The following is a 17,326-nucleotide window of genomic DNA, read 5'->3' as shown; positions in this document are numbered from 1 at the left end:
GTCTCCCTTTCAGGAGTGGAAATGCTTGATCAATTACTAGTCTCACTCTCCACTCCTGTCCGTCCAGGGGACCACCCAGCAATTAAACAGATCGTAGCTCTGTTACCATTTACAGATATTTGTGTACATTTTTGCACAAGTTATCTGGAGAAGAGGAGTGAGGTAACCCATGAGTGGGGCAGGAAGAACTAGATGGGGTTCAGGGGCGATATGAAGGGACTATCAGGGCAAACAAAGGGAGAGAGAGAAGAGAGTGAAAGTGCATTTCGGGGGAGCTGGATTCAGGAAAGTTTGAAGCAGCAGCAGAAAGGAGAGAGTTCATGAAAAAAACAAAGCAGTAGCAACTGCAGAGCGGCCTGAGCCCCAGGAGCCCAGGAATGTTCTGGAAAATTCTGAGGATACTCCATGCAAACTGCTGAGACAGAATCTCCGGGGGGGGGGGGCGGTGTGGGAAGAACAGGTCCCTTCTCAAGTCTGGGTGCCAAGCTAGGAAGAACGTGTTCTACCAGCAAAGAGAGGAGACACAGAAACATTGGCACCTGCCTGGAAGCGATGGGAATCGAAGCGGGAACTCCAGGTAAAACAGGAGAGCCTACCAGAGCCGAGGTAAGCGCTCCTCTGTAGTAAGCCAAAGTGAGCCATGAGCGGGCTTGGAACCCTGTAGCATCTACAGTCCATGAACAGGAACACATCTGCTCCACGTGCCTAAAGTCCTCTGGGCTGAAGACATCGTGCTGAGGGAGGAGACAGCAGGGAAGAAGAAGACAGTCACCAGCACACAAGACACCTGTGGCCCTCAGAGCAACTGGCTACACTCCAGCCACCCCCACTGGAAAGTTACTCATGTGACATTAGGAAGGGCCCGCCTCTTTGCAGGGCTGTCCTGGGCCACTCTCCATCACTGTTTCTATCAGACGTATGTAACTGGTTCAAACCTTTCTCGATCACTGCAGCATACCATTACCAGGGGCACTGCAGTGAATGCAGCCCGGCTCCAGCCGCGCATCTCCAGCCATGGCAGGCGGTTCACACACTTGTGGGAGCCCAGTATCTAAAACCAAAGTCAGCCGCTCACCCCGGGCTGGCTGCTCCTGTCCCAGTTGTCGTAACCATGCAGCTGGTAACCTGAGCACCCAGCTTCAAAGGTAGACTTGAATCTGCCTTTCTGTTCTGCTTTTATCTAACTGGATGTCAGGTTCTGTTTTTCCCTGGCACAGCTCTGAACCTGTCCTTGTCTCCCTGTATTTATTGCGGCCACCTTCATTAGGGCTCTGGTGGCATTATATCTGACGACACTTACCTCTCCCTGCTCTAGCCCATCCCACGCCCTCCTGCCGGACTGAGATTCTCACAGCTTCCTTCCATCACAGCTCCCCCCTGGTCGGGAACCTTCAATATCGCTTATCATAGAATGCACCCACATTCTTCTGTAAGAGAGTATAAATTTAAAGGGCTCTGTGGGTCTCTTGAAATGACTCAGATCTACCCTGAGAGTGAAAAAAACACCCATAGACAATACCGGGACAAATGGGCGTATCCGGGTCCCAATAAAACTTTATTTACAAAACAAGCAGTGGGCCAAATTTGGCCTGGGAGCCACAGTTCGCAGACCCCTGGATTAAAGTCGCAATTCATTAGTTGGGCATTCATCACTTTCTAGAATTTGGACTCTATTTAAAACCCTTGCCCTTTTTCCCACCATGTCTCTAAAACACAATACCCATTTCCCCGAGACTTCCATGTAAGTCATGTGTTTACGTCTAGAAATGAATTTCATGCGCTGCAAGGGTACAAATGTTTTTAAAGATAGGTAACAGCTGGTGACCCTGTGACAGCGATGTCCTTATTTCCATCTCCTCCATTTCATCATCCATGACACTCGCCACTTCATTAGTACTCCTAGAAAACATTTTCAAGAGCTTCCTCGACTGAAACCACTACACCACTTTGAATGACAGCGGCTCCTGGATTTGCCTGGCGTGGGGTCCACAACGACCCCAAGGCAGAACACAGGCTCTGAGAAAGGCAGAGATTCCCGTGTGTGACCCCCTGCTACCTCCCCTCTGGGTCTGGACCCCCGGCTGTGTTCTTCACTGGGTTTGGTTACACATTCAGTAATTTGCTCAGAGCACAAAAACTTATCCATCATGTTCACCATTTTGGCACACACTAAAGGAAGGGACAGAAAACCCCAATGACAGAAGACACCTTACATTTTAAAATTATTACTCTGAGAAAAAGACCATAGATATTTCTCAATGTGCTGAGTTTCAATATGCATTCACGAGCGCTCTCTTATCTGAGCAGGTCTAACGCGCGCTTGTCTGAGACGAGAAAACACGTGGAGTTTGGGGGGTCTTGCATGAATCATAGTAAAAGTCAAGTCATCTGGTCAAATTTCAGCTTTGCCCCTCATTAGCTGTGTCGGTCAAAACCTTCTGAGCTTTGTTTTCCTTACCTGTCAGAGAAAAGGTCTGGACCAGTGCAGTAGGACAGAGATGAGCATGAAGGTACAAACCCTGGGAGGGAAACGCAGGGGATTTATCTGGGTCTATCTCGCTGTCTTCTGCATCAAAGTTTTTCGAAAGCTTGGTCATCTCAGGATGCCTTGCGTGTGGCTGGTGCTTGCTGGCATGAGGCCCTAGATCCTCGAAAGTCAATAGTCGTGACTAGTATCAGCCTCTAGTCTGTGGCAAAGCGGTGGAAAATGGGAGGGCAGTCACTGGGCTGCGTGCAGGCTGTAGGGGGAGACGTGGGGAGACCAGCAGGTTTGCACTGTAGGGCTGCTTCCAGATCTAGCCTGAGACTGAATTTGCTTTATGACCTTAGAAGAGTTACTCGGCTCTGTGTAAATCGTAAGTGAACATGACCCTCCCCTGACTGGTTTTTACACCCCTGAGGGTCCTCCTAGCTGGTGTAGTCATCCCTGGGAGGTAAGGGAGGGGGAGATGCAGCAGGAAAACAGGAGGCATTTTATGGTAGCTAGGATTCACATTGTATTTGACCCCAAAATGAAATGTTATTCAAGTTGGGCGCCTGGGTGGCTCAGTCATTATTAAGCGTCGGCCTTCGGCTCAGGTCATGATCCAAGGATCCTGAAATCGAGCCCCATATCAGGCTCCCTATTCCCTAGGAAGCCTACTTCTCCCTCACCCACTCCCCCCAGCTTGTGTTCCTACGGTCTCTCTCTCTCTGTCAAACAAATAAATAAAGACAATCTTTAAAAAAAAAAAAAAAAGGAAATGTCATTCAAGTTGTACAAGAGGATATGTCACGTGGCCCCTTTCATTGCTCTGAACAAAATCACTGTTTTTTTCTTCACGTTTTAATGTGTACACATGGTGACTTTAGCTTCAAAAGGATATATGGTTGAATTCCAGGACCTTCACCTTTTTTGGGGGGGGGGGCCAGTTTTTTTTTTTTTTTTTTTTTTTAAGATGTTATTTATTCATTTTTAGAGAGAAAGATCCGGCAAGAGCAGGGGCAGGGGTGGAGGGGCAGACGGGGACGGAGAGAAAAATCTCGAGCAGACTCTGCACTAAGCTTGGAATCTAAGGCAGGGCTCGATCTCACGACCCTGAGATCACAACCTGAGCTGAAACCGAGAGCCTGATTGATGCCTAACCGACTGAACCACCCGGGTCTGCGTTCTTAAAGATAACAGTTGACTGTGTTTGATTATTTAAGGGTAGCTTATGATTTCAGACAATACTTGTATCAGTTTTCCCACTCGGGTTTAGAACAGAAGCACTGGGAAGCCGTTCGCTCTCTCTGTTGGCCTTACAGCCAAGCAGAAAATAAGTCAATATAATCATTAATATATCATAAAATATTCTTCCTCTTGATCAGTCATTTTACGACCCCAAGGCCACGGCTATTTCAAAATTTTATTGTGGCTTGACAAACTCTCTGTGTCAACTCAATATTACAAGATCTTTCAGTTCTTTGAACAACTGGAAATGGATTCCACCTGTGCTCCCTTATTTATTACGTCAAGAAAGTCCATTCTAATGACATCATGCTGTTGGAAAACGGCATGCCAGGGAAGCGACAGACTCTTTGGGGGTCACACAATACCAACCATGGGCCAAATTATTTCAAACGCTTACGCCACGGAGTAATAGAAAAAAACAGACTTTCCATATCACATTTTTTCGTTTGTATTTTGCGAGGCTCTCAAATAGGTAGGATGTATTTGTTCTATCAGTCTCTATATTTGTAAGTGGAAAACCCTGAAAACAATGACGTTCTTTGAAGCGGAACTGTAGAGAAAACATGTTCACGTTTACAACATCGATTCTATATAGATCCACTTTTAAATAATTAATTTATGGGAGGAGATTCAGAGTATATCTTGCATTTATAAGTTTTGATCTAATTTTTTTATTTAGAACCCACTGAGCAGAATAGTCCAGTGTTACAGGGAGTTAGAAATTAGGAATGATAGGTGCGAATTCTAGTTCCCAGATGCATCTTAGGTGATCAGTATCTGAAAATCCCCTACCTACCTCGAGTTCTGGCCGGAGTGTATATTTGCCCTTACAGGGCTGGGGAAGGAACCAGCCTCCGAAGACCAAAAGTTTCGTAACTGGATCAAATTTATCATTGTGTCCATGTTCTTTGTTATAATTTTTAATTAATTAATGATTAAGAGAATACATGCACTTGAGCGGGGGAGGGAGGGGCAGAGGGAGAGAGAATCTTTTTTTTTTAAGATTTTATTTATTTATTTGACAGAGAGATCGCAAGTAGGCGGAGAGGCAGGCAGAGAGAGAGGGGGGGAAGCAGGCTCCCCGCTGAGCAGAGAGCCCGATGCAGGGCTCAATCCCAGGACCCTGAGACCATGACCTGAGCCGAAGGTAGGGCTTCCACTGAGTCACCCAGGCACCCCAAGGGAGAGAGACTCTTAAGCTGACTCTACATTGAGCACGGAGCCCGACACGGGGCTCGATCTCAGAGCCTTGAGAACATGACCTGAGCCGAAATCAAGAGTCAGACGCTCAACCGACTGACCCACCCAGGCGCCCCTGCTGTAATTTTTAAATCTTAGAGGATAAAAGATGGAATTCTGTTCGGGGTGATGAAAAGGTTCTGGATTTAATGCCGCTGCCTTGTACACGGAGAAGTGCTTATGATGGTTAATATGGTATTATGTGTCTTTAACCACATGCCCCCCCAATAAAGATTGAATCGTGCCAGCCCTGCGAATTACACCAACTCGAGGTTACACATTTTAGAGAAGCCAAAATCATAGTGTTTCCCAGTTTCCTACACGCCCAAGGTTGGCAGAAATGGTTGCTTACTAAAGTCTTGATGAAGACTGTTTAGCTGTTCACAGCACTGATCTCTCGTCCTGGGCATCTCTGAGCGTACTTCCTCCAGACCTACAGCCAAACAGATTCTTTCTGACCCTGTGATCCAGAAGCTGCCCAGGCCCTACAAGGCGTCCTGGTCACTTCACCACATATGATTTGCGGTGTTAAAGTCATCCCCAAACGGCAACACCACCACCTAAAACACCAAAACCCCGCAAAGATCATGGTCCCGAGAAGCTTCAGTAAGATAGCCCTGTGAAGGCGACCCTTCGTTTGAGAAAACTCCATGGAGTAGCTAGGGCTTTTGTCACTGCAAGGGACAGAAGATACAGTTCAACCAGCTTTAGAGAAGACGACAGTGGTGCTGGTGGTGCTGTTTACTGGCTCTAGCGACTGGAAAGTCAGGGTAGACTGAGACAAAACTCAGTCCAGAGGCGGAAACCATGCCTTCGAGTCCTAGCTTCTCCGCATTCCTCAGAAACTCATCTTCCCTCCAGACGAAATACAAATTCTGGGTCTGAGCGTCATTGGCTGGAAGTGGGTCACTGTCCCCATCCTGAGTCCATCCCTACGACCAGGGGATGGAAAGCATTGATTGTCTTGGACGTGTTTCAAATGCCCAGTCCTGGAGCTGGGGTGGGGTCACACTCTGCCAAACTCCTGAATTTAAAGGGAATTGGATGTCCTTCTAACAGAAAGGCCAGTGGACACCAAGAGGCCAAGATAACCCATGTCCCTTACACATCAGGCACAAAAGGTTGATCTTGGAAGCAGATCACTCAGAGAATGGCTGTCCGGGAATCAAGAAGAGTGCGGGCATCACAGTCACACACTATATCATTTGGGATTAGATCCAGCTGCAAACAGAACCTGCTACATGATTCTGGGGGCCCAGTGCACAGTGAAAACACAGAGCTCCTTGTTCAAATATTAGTGACAATTCCAAGATGGTGACAGCAGATAGTAAACCAAGTGTGGGGCCCTTCCAAGTGGGGAACTCCGTACATCACAGTCAACAAGTAACAGAAACATAACCTCGAGAGAAGTCTATTTCTTTCTCATGTGTAACTCCAAAGACGTATACATCTACACTCTAGATCACTGGGCAAAGCTATCAGGGACCCAGGCTCTTTCCAGCTCACCGCTCTGCCAACCCCTCTAGTGTGGCCCTGTCCTTATGGTCCAAGCTGTTCTGTCTGTGTTCCAGGAATGGAGGAATGGCCAGGGTGCTGGTGTGCAGGGAGCGAGGGGGGCATGGAGCCTCTGAAGGCCTTAGGGGGAATCTGTCTTACTCCTTCCAGCTTTTTGTGTTCACGGACAATCTTCGGTATTGCTGGACTTACAGACTCCTTGGCTCTCATCCCTGTAGCTTAACATCAGCTACTTGCTTACGTCCAAATTTCCCCTTTGTATGAGAATACCGGTCACACTGGATGAAGGATCACCCCAATGACCTTATCTTAACCTGGTAAAGGTGACATCCTGAGGTCCCGGGGGGTTAGGACTGAGACACACATTTGGAGACATGCTACAACCCGTAAAAAGAGGAGAGGGTAAAGACCTGACAGGAAGGGCTGTGGAATGAGGTGGAGAGTTGAGCGTGGTTTTCTCCATCGACATGAATGACCAGAATGGGCAAATGCATAGAGGCAGAAATTAGATCAGAGGTTTCCAGAAGCTGGAGGTGGGAGGAAACAGGGAGTGACTGCTAATGAGCACAGGGAGTCTTTTTTTTTTTTTTTAAGATTTTACTTATTTATTTGACAGAGAGCTCACAAGTAGGCAGAGAGGCAGGCAGAGAGAGAGGAGGAAGCAGGTTCCCTGCTGAGCAGAGAGCCCGATGCGGGGCTCGATCCCAGGAACCCGGGATCATGACCTGAGCCGAAGGTAGGGGCTTAACCCACTGAGCCACCCAGGTGCCCAAGCACACAGAGTCTTTTTTACACAATAGAAATGCTCTCTAGTTGGAGTGTAGAGGTGGTTACACAACTCTGTGAATATTCTAGAAACTGCTGGGCTGTATGCATACTGTAAAAGAGTGAATTTTATGTAGTGTATGAGTTATACCTCAAGGATAATAATTTTAAAAGATCAACCCCAGGACTGTGTTTATAAACGTCTCAAGAGTGAAACTGCATGCTTAAAAAAAGGGGAGGGATAACGGAATAGTATATTCAACCTATTAAAGGAAAATAATTTCAAACTCAGAATTTTATACCCAAACATCTTTCATATATGAGGTCATGATAAAAAATATTTTTAAGAAAAACACTTTTGAGGGGAGCCCAGGGGGGGGGTCACATTTGGTTAAGCATCTGCCTTCAGCTCAGGTCATGATCCTAGGGTCCTGGGATCGAGTCCCACGTCAGGCTCCCTCTGCTGCTCCCCCTGCTTGTGCTCTCTCTCTCTGTGCCAAATAAATAAATTTTTTTTTTTAAAAAAGGGAAGAAATAAACTTTGAGACACAAGACCCATGCAAAACTATTCAGGATCAAGTATTTAAATAAGAAGAGAAGCCACAAGAGATATAGGAAGTAAAGGTGTTACAATTCCTTGAAAAATATAATATTGTCCTTAAGAAATCTCTGATACCAGATGAGAGAAAATATATTCATTGTAGGGCTGAACTAAAAGTTACCAGCATAACGGAATGAGAGGACCAGGGGATGAGAGGATGCTAAATTCTTATTTTATTAATGGGGGAAGTATGCATATCAATTTTTTTTAAAGATTTTATTTATTTATTTATTTATTTGACAGAGAGATCACAAGTAGGCAGAGAAGCAGGCAGAGAGAGAGGAGGAAGCAGGCTCCCTGCTGAGCAGAGAACCCAATGTGGGGCTCGATCCCAGGACCCTGAGATCATGACCTGAGCCGAATGCAGAGGCTTAACCCACTGAGCCACCCAGGAGCCCCGCATATCAATTTTTTTAAATAAGGATTAAAAGGAAACAGAAAATATGGGACAAACTGAAATGATAGTAGGAACGGGTCCAAGCTTGTCAATAATGACAATTATTGCAAATGGACCAAATTCACCTTCTAAAATAAACCCACGAAGATTGACAGATGGCATTTTTTCAGTCCACATAAAAGAATGGATAGGGGCGCCTGGGTGGCTCAGTGGGTTAAAGCCTCTGCCTTCGGCTGAGGTCATGATCTCAGGGTCCTGGGATCGAGCCCCGCATCAGATTCTCTGCTCCGCGGGCAGCCTGCTTCCCCCTCTCTCTCTCTGCCTGCCTCTCTGCCTACTTGTGATCTCTGTCAAATAAATAAATAAAATCTTTTAAAAAAAAAAAACGAATGTATAAAAGGAATTGTTGGATATTTGCACCTTCTGCAAAGATGTAATTGTGCAATCCAGCTCTGACAGGCATTGAAAACATCCAGCCCCTGAAGGAAGAGTTTTTGGAGCTGGAGCATGAAATGTACTCTCTCCATCGGGGGTTAGCAAACAAGGGCTGTAGACTAAATCTGGCCGCCACCTGCTATACGACTGGTGAGCCAGACACGACGGTTTTTACATTTTTTTCATGGCTGAGGAAATCAAAAGAAGAACATTTCACGACATGTGGAAATGATATGAAATGCAAATTTAAGTGTCCATAAAGCTTTAATGGGGTACTGCCACACCCACTGGCCCTCCCAGACTCTAGAGCTGCTTTGGCAATGGCAGAGTTGAATCGTTTCACAGACACCACATGCCCCACTAAACCTAAAATATTTTTTATCTGGCTTTCTTTAAAAATATATATATATATATATATATATATTAACCTCTCTTCTAGATACTCTCTAGGTGTAAAGAGATTCCTATGGGCATAGGGTTGAGCAAGGTGGCTGTGTCAGGTGGAAACCTTACTTAGTGAGTGTGTAAAACACGGGTGTAGGGACGCCTGGGTGGCTCAGTTGGTTAAGCGGCTGCCTTCGGCTCAGGTCATGGTCCCAGCGTCCTGGGATCGAGTCCCACATCGGGCTCCTTGCTTGGTGGGGAGCCTGCTTCTCCCTCTGCCTCTGCTGCCGCTCTGCCTGTGCTCGTGCTCTCTCTCTCTAACAAATAAATAAATAAAATCTTTAAAAAAATAAATAAATAAAATAAAATAAAACACGGGTGTATCTCAGTAAGTCGAAACTCAGCCACCAGTAAGTACAATTTGCCCCGCCAGGGAATCTTTTCCGAAAATGACATTTATGGTTGGATCCTGGACACCAGTGGGGGTCTGTGTAGGAATTACCTTGCAGTCAACATGACAGCAAAGCATCCACTCTACGAAGACAAGGTGAACTGCCCTGAAGGGGATCCATGGGCAGCCACTGTGTCGAAAGCCTGGGCTCTTGCTGTCCCAGCGTCTTACCAGGGATACCGTGGCTCTGGGCATTTGCGAAGCAACGTGAACGTGCTTTTCTAAAGTCTTGAGAGCATTCAATTAAAAAAAAAAAAAGTAGTAAGTGTCAATAAAAAAAGAGGAAATTGTCCCCTATCTAAAGTTTAAGACACCTAGGCATTCCTGGTGTTTCATTCCCTGGTGACACGCCCTTGAACGTTAGCGGCTGCACCAATGCAGAGATGGGAGGACTAAGGGACCTACAAAGTGTGAAGCTCACAACACGATCGATCACGCCCACGTCTGTGACTCCGCGCTGAGAGGTCTCAGGTTGTGTCCTTCTCTGATTTTAATCGCACTTTTTCTTTTCAAATTTCCTGCACTTTTTCTTAAACACTGGGTGTAACCGGACAGCAACTTTGCTTCTCACCCCGTTAGGCTGTTTCCGTGAAACAGACGCACTGCCGTGTGCCCCACCCCCGCTATCGCAGGGGGGCTGTCCTGCCTAGCCATTGAGAAACCGTTCAGTTTCCTCCGTAGCCCTTTTCCCAGTGTTTCTCCTTCTTGACCAACTCTGGTATCAAGTTTCTTATGACGCTCACAACAGCGTAAGAGTCGACCCTGTTTGTGTAAAGGGAAGGCATCTGTGTCCCCTACTGCTACGTAACAAACCTCCACAAGACTTAGCCTAGATCATGCTGCAGTCATCACCGTTTCTGTGGGGCAGGAATGTGCACGTGGCTAGGCTGAGTCCCCTGCGCAGGGTCTCCCATGGACTGTCTTGGGCCGAGGTCTCATCTGAAGGCTCAGCGGAAAAGATTCTCCCTCTGGGCTCATGTAGCTGGCAACACAGCTGGATCATTTGGGGTCTGTTAGATTGAGGGCCTCAGCGGCAGGTCACGGGACTCCCCATCCCGGCACTTGCTTCATCTAAACTGGAAAGTTCAGAAGGAACGGGGTGGCTAGCATGACGCAGGCTTGCGCGATCTAATCATGGGAGCAGCGCGTCTCCCACTAGTCTCCCCCACACTCAAGAGGAGACAGGGCATGGCCCCCAGGAGCCAGCAGTGACAGGAGGCATCTCAGAAGCTCTGCCCCCCCGAGAGGACATGTGTATTTATTTTCTTGATCACCTATAGAAAACTCCTGATAGAGCACAGAATAACGTGTTAGGAATCGTCGGTAGCCATCACCTCCGGAACTAAGACGCGGGGACTAGAGACAGTGGGAACTCAGTCTTTCAGGTTTTACTGTATACACTTCTTCTTCCTTTTCTTTTTTTTTTTAAAGATCTATCTCATTATCTATCAGTGGGGGGGGCATGCTCATGAGTCGGGAGACAGGGAGAGAGAATCTCCAGCAGACTCCCCACTGAACACAGAGCCCACATGGGCCTCAACCTCAGGACCCTGAGATCATGACCTGAGCCAAAATCAAGAGTCAGATGCTCAACCAACTGAGCCCCCCAGGCGCCCCTGCTGTATGCTCTTCTCTACCACTTTACTTCTCTTGTACCATATACGCATGGATTATTTTTATTTTAAAAGGAAAAACGACACTCAAAGCTACTTTCCAGTAACTGTCATCTTTTTTAAAGTAGTCTAGACCCAAAGAATTAAAATTAGTAAAGCCAATTCACTTCTGTGCAAAAATTAGTTAAAAAGTATAGAAAAGGAAGTCGATATTTTAGCAGTAGTGATTTTATAACGTCGTAAAATCAGATCGTCTTCTCCAACTATCGAAAAAGGGAAACACGCCTTCCAGCATGTTTGCTTCCTTCACAAACACGTCACTGCATTCGATCTGCACTCGAGAGCTCAGAGCCGGACGGAGCTCAAGTCCCTTCTGGAGACTGCCCCTGACCTTCCCGTGTTCCCGGTCAGCATCAGCGGCTGCTTTGGCTTCCTCGGGCGCCTCAGTTCAGGGTCCGATTTCTCCCAAGCCGAGACCTTTCCCCAACAGCCATCGTACTCCCTCAGTGCTGCCAGAGAAAATATAGGATGCCCAGTATGGCCCATGTAACATTTGGGTCATACTTATGCTAAAAAAGTATTCATTGCTTTTTTTTTTTTTTTTTAAGATTTTATTTATGGGGCACCTGGGTGGCTCGGTGGGTTAAGCCGCTGCCTTCGGCTCAGGTCGTGGTCTCAGGGTCCTGGGATCGAGCCCCGCATCAGGCTCTCTGCTCAGCGGGGAGCCTGCTTCCTCCTCTCTCTCTGCCTGCCTCTCTGCCTGCTTGTGATCTCTTGTCTGTCAAATAAATAAATAAAATCTTTAAAAAAAAAGATTTTATTTATTTATTTGACAGACAGAGATCACAAGTAGGCAGAGAGGCAGGCAGAGAGAGAAAGAGGAGGAAGCAGGCTCCCTACAGAGCAGAGAGCCCGATGCGGGGCTCCATCCCAGGACCCTGGATCATGACCCGAGCCGAAGGCAGAGGCTTTAACCCACTGAGCCACCCAGGCGCCCCGCTTTTTTTTTTTTTAAGATTTTATTTATTTGACAGAGAAAGATCACAAGGAGGCAAAGAGGCAGCCAGAGAGAGAGGGGGGAAGCAGGCTCCCCGCTGAGCAGAGAACCCGATGCGGGGCTCGATCCCAGGACCCCAAGATCATGACCCGAGCCGAAGGCAGTGGCTTAACCCCCTGATCCACCCAGATGCCCCAAAGTATTCGTTGCTTAACTGAGATGCAACTTCAACCAGGTGACCTGTAGCTTTCCTTGCTAGACCTGGCCCTGCCCTCGAAGATGGCCTACTCAGTGGCGTGAGTCTTGACGGGAGGGTGGTGAGTCTGTCCCCCAAGGGGAAACACTTAGATGCGTTCTGAGAGCTCACGCTTGTTTCTCCTCACCCAGCTCCCCTCGAGGTCAGGGCAAATCTCAAGCAACTTCAAGAATTCGTGGGTAGAAAGTGATTTAAGGGACCTGACAAGGACTGTAATTACCTTTTTTCCTTTTTTCATTAATAAAGAGATTTTACTAATACCATTGTCCAGAACATTTCACTGTGGTTAATGTTCCTGGAGAGAATCGATTCAAAATTTGCTGATAACACAAATAGAGGGGAGAGGGGGTCCCAGGAGCATCTCATAATTCACAAAGTAATTTGTTCAAGATTAACACCATTTCCTATGGGAGCTCACATTGCTTTTACCCATAATGCACACAGTGTAGACAAGAATTTCATACACTTGTTATACTGCTTCTTTAAAAAAAAAGCCCATTACAATTATTTAAGAAAGTTTCCCTGATAAAATATTTTTTAAGGTTTTTATTTTATTTTACTTATTTATTTGACAGAGAGAGAGATCATAAGCAAGCAGAGAGGCAGGCAGAGAGAGAGAAGGAAGCAGGCTCCCCGCTGAGCAGAGAGCCTGATGTGGGGCTCGATCCCAGAACCCTGAGATCATGACCTGAGCCGAAGGCAGAGGCTTTACCCACTGAGCCACCCAGGCGCCCCACCCTGGTAAAATGTTAACCTGCCAGGTAGATGAAAGCCACTCTGCAAGGCACAAAAAGCGTTGTATTTATACCACATGCTATTGTTCCTGGTGAAATCCTATAAAATTTATACCTCGGACGGGAGGACAGCAGAGCTGAAATGAGGGCACCCAAGAGTGAAGTCATCTTCCCAGTGAGACCAGTGGCAAGAAAAGCAAGATGCTGTCAAGGTGTTCATTTTGTCGTTGTTGTCCAGCAGTCGCAGAGCTGGGAGCGGATGGTGAGAGACGGCAATGAGTGATTCTGCTGGCTTCTCATTTAGGATTCAGCATTCATAACCGTGTGCCTTACTCAGGTGTTAGAACGCCTTTTTAAAGATCCAAGCACACATTTAACAAGGAAAATGATGGGGGTGCCTGCTTGTGATCTCTGACAAATAAATAAAAATCTTTAAAAAAAAGAAAAAGAAAATGACGGAGAATCTACTAATCCAGAACTCCGGCAATTGAAGGTCCACTCTCCCCCGTTTCAACCTCAATAATCTCTCAAACCAAAGTGATTTTTAGTTTAAGAATTCTGCCTTGATGGGACGCCTGGGTGGCTCAGTGGGTTGGACCGCTGCCTTCGGCTCAGGTCATGATCTCAAGAGTCCTGGGATCGAGCCCCACATCGGGCTCTCTGCGCAGCAGGGAGCCTGCTTCCTCCTCTCTCTCTGCCTGCCTCTCTGCCTACTTGTGATCTCTCTGTCATATAAATAAATAAAATCTTTAAAAAAAAAAAAAAAAGAATTCTGCCTTGATTTTATTTGCATGGAGGGTGGGGAGACAATAAGAGTCTTAAGCCTGTAATGACCAAGTTCGCAGGGAAACTGGTAGCTCTGGCTGAGCTGGAGCGGAAAGTGGCTGTGTGCCCTTGGGCAAGTTGCTTAACCTCTCTGTGCCTTAGTTTGCTCCACTATAAAAAGGGGCTAAAACTAGAAGCTAGTCACAGAGTTCTTCTGAACAGCAAACAAGTTAGTTCCCAGCATCTAAGGCTGCAATCAGTTCTCATTAGAGGCTCTTGAATACTTTTATTAGTGTTCCGTGTGGGTGGGAAAGCAAACAGACCAGCCCCAGGGAGAGGAATGGGGACAGCAGGAGGTAGGGCCTAGGTAACAGGGAGGGACTGCGGGGGGACACGTGGATCTTCACGGCCTGACACTGAATGTCACCGCGTTGTTCATATTAATATGGTTACGTGCACACTACGTGAATTCCACATCAATAAAGACAAATCCTGGCTGGAAAAAAAAATAACCTGGGACATGTATCCTTGCTGCATCAAATCCTCCAGAAGCTTCCGAAAGCAAATCCAAACCCCCACGCCTCCTGCCCACAAACCGGCAGCCTGCACACACCTGCTCAAGGAGAGGCCCAGAGGAGGGAGGGGGACACGGACAAGACAGAATATGAAATTAAACGTCTTCTGAGTGGATATCATGGCGGAGGCAGGATGGGGACACTTCCCCACACAGAAAATACCATCATTCAATATTTTAAACTTGGAGTCCTTTGGCGGGAAGACATCATAATTCTTTCAGTTCTCAGAGCTAGAGTTGCCAGATTTAGCAAATAAAAATACAGGACGTCTGTTAAATTTCAGATAGACAATGAATCATTTTTTTTTAATTGTCCCAAATATTGCATGGGACGTACTTCTACTAAAAACTTCTGAGACCTCTATTTTATCTGGCTCTGGGCCTTACCCCAACAAGGCTTCTGGTAACCCCACAAACCCTTCCCCACCTGGCTTCTTCTCACTTCGTCCCCAACTCCCCAAGCCTTCATCCTGGGGAGGGGTGGGGGTTCTAATGCTGGGGACAATTTAAGCTCTTGCCTGCCCCAGGTCCTTTGCACTGGACCTGCTATATTCCTGGAACTCTCCTTCTCCCTGTGCCTGGCTCTGTCTCATCCTCACCAATGAGTCTCACCTTAAATGTCTCGCCGTAAAGAGGCCTCTCCTGGCCAATCTGATTCTCTCGCGGGTCTCCCTGTTATTTTGTATCTCAGCCCCCTACTCAATTCCTTCTTAACATTCATTCCATTCGTCATCGTTTTGTTTGCTGACTTTTTCTTTTCTTTACGTATTATTCATTTAGCCCGTTGCCCCCCATCTGGATAGCAGCAAGACTGACTTATCTCGTTCTCCATATCTAGTGTTTCCTGTGTTCATTCAAGAAATACACAGTTCCAACTGTACGCCAGGCATGGTTGCAGGTGCCGTCGATGAAGCCCCCGCTTCTTGTGAAAATAGACCTGAAGGTCTGGGCTTGGCCCTGGTTCCACCTGCCGTAGCTCGAAGCGGTGGCTTGTGCAGGAGGTAGGAAGGGCAAAGCTGAGTCTCCGGGACATGGGGCGTCTATCCCCTGCTTGGTGGACCTGCTCTAGCCCCTGTGGACACCTAGTCCATGCCCTGGGGCCACGGTCACAAAGCACCCCAAATTGGGAGGCCGGAAACGGTAGAAATTTATTCTCCAGGGTTGTGGAGGCCAAGAGCCTCAGCGAGGGCGTCTGCAGACCACATTCCTTCCGGAGGCTCTAGGGCAGAATCCTCTCCTGTCTGCCAGCTTCGGGGAGCTGCTGGCCATCCTTGACATTCCTTGGGTGGCCGCCGCGTCCTTCCAGTGTGTTCCCACGGTCACACAGAGCTCTCCCTCTATGTGCAACCGCGTCTTCATGTGGCCTTCTGGTAAGGACACCAGCCACTGGGCTGAGAGCCGACCCTAACCCAGGGCGACCGCATGTAAATTCTACCCTCAAAGCCCACATTCCCACATAAGGTCACAGTTTGAGGGGCTTGTTTGACGTGAATTTAGCAGCGGGAGACCATTCAACCTAGTACACGGGTATTTTCATTACAGCTTTTAACCTAACTCGCCAACGGATGCTTCTCTCCCAGATCATTAAAACAGGAAGCTTCCCACCGACAGTCCTCATCGGAGCTGCAGAAGGACCTCAGGACTGCAAGTGTTAGCTCCTCATTTACAGTGAGGATCAGAGGCTCGGGAGGCTGTCACCTGCTCCCAGGCCCCTAGCAAAGGATGAGTGAAGACAGATTCATGTGCCAACGCTTTGGTCCTGCCGCCCCCCTCCCCTGCATCTCCAGCAGCCAGTCCCCTGCCCCCCCCAACACACCGAGGCACACCATGGGGGTCGCACGCCCACCCACACTCTGGCGCTGTCAGTCTGCCCTGAGCTCATGGCAGAGCTGCTGTCCAAGGTGGAGGGAAGAGCCCCAGGACCCTGGCATGCCCTGTGAGGCAGCCTTCCCCCAGAGTTCCGATCTCTGAAAGTGTCCCTGCCTCGAAGGTACACGACTTATTCATTTTCATTTTCATTCCTTTTCATTCCATTTCATTCTGGTCCCATTAAATGGGACCCATGCTTTGTCTACAAGCCCCTGGATTCTGTTTACCATTTTTTAGAGGTATTAGGTTCTACTGCATTCTGTTTTTCTTTTAAGATTTATTCATTTGTGAGAGAGAGCATACGAGTTGCGGGGAGGGGCAGAGAGAGAAACAGGCTTCCTGCCCCGGGGCTGGATCCCAGGACCCCGGGATCACGACCTGAGCCAAAGGCAGACACTTAACAGACTGAGCCCCCCAGGCGCCCCTCTACTGCATTCTTAAAATTAAGTTATGTTCTAATCATATTTTCTGAGATTTCCATAACCTTCCAACATGAATCCACCTAAGAGACACCTAAGCAGGCTGTTCCCGGGAGCCTCCTGCTTTGCCGAAAGCTTAACTTTCAGCTGCCTTCTTAGCTTTAACACATAACTTTCTTCCTTCGTCCGCATTGAAATCTCTGTAGAATAACACAGGTTCTGTCTGAGATGCTCTCGTTGCAAGAGAATTCACCTTTCTTGTGGAAGGTCAAAGCTCTGCATGTGCACACAGCATGGGGCCAGGCTGCCGGCCACAGTGAGAAGGGGAGCCGGTGATCTGTCCAAATCAGAGCTGCCTGGACGGGGTTTGGATCCGAAATTCCCAAGGGCATCCTAGAGATGTAAAAAGTTGGAGATGCCAACGTGCAGTAGCACACGATTCATACATAATTCGCATAAATTGCACAGACTGAATTTGGTCTCGGACTTTTACAAACACTGCTCATTGGGGCGCCTGGGTGGCTCAGTGGGTTGAAGCCTCTGTCTTCGGCTCAGGTCATGCCTATCTGCCTACTTGTGATCTCTGTCTGTCAAATAAAT

This window comes from Enhydra lutris, unplaced genomic scaffold (genome assembly GCF_002288905.1).
Source record: "Enhydra lutris kenyoni isolate GAN:26980312 unplaced genomic scaffold, ASM228890v2 scaffoldscaffold45, whole genome shotgun sequence".
Lineage (NCBI taxonomy): Eukaryota > Metazoa > Chordata > Mammalia > Carnivora > Mustelidae > Enhydra > Enhydra lutris.
This window is presented reverse-complemented; position numbering follows the sequence as displayed.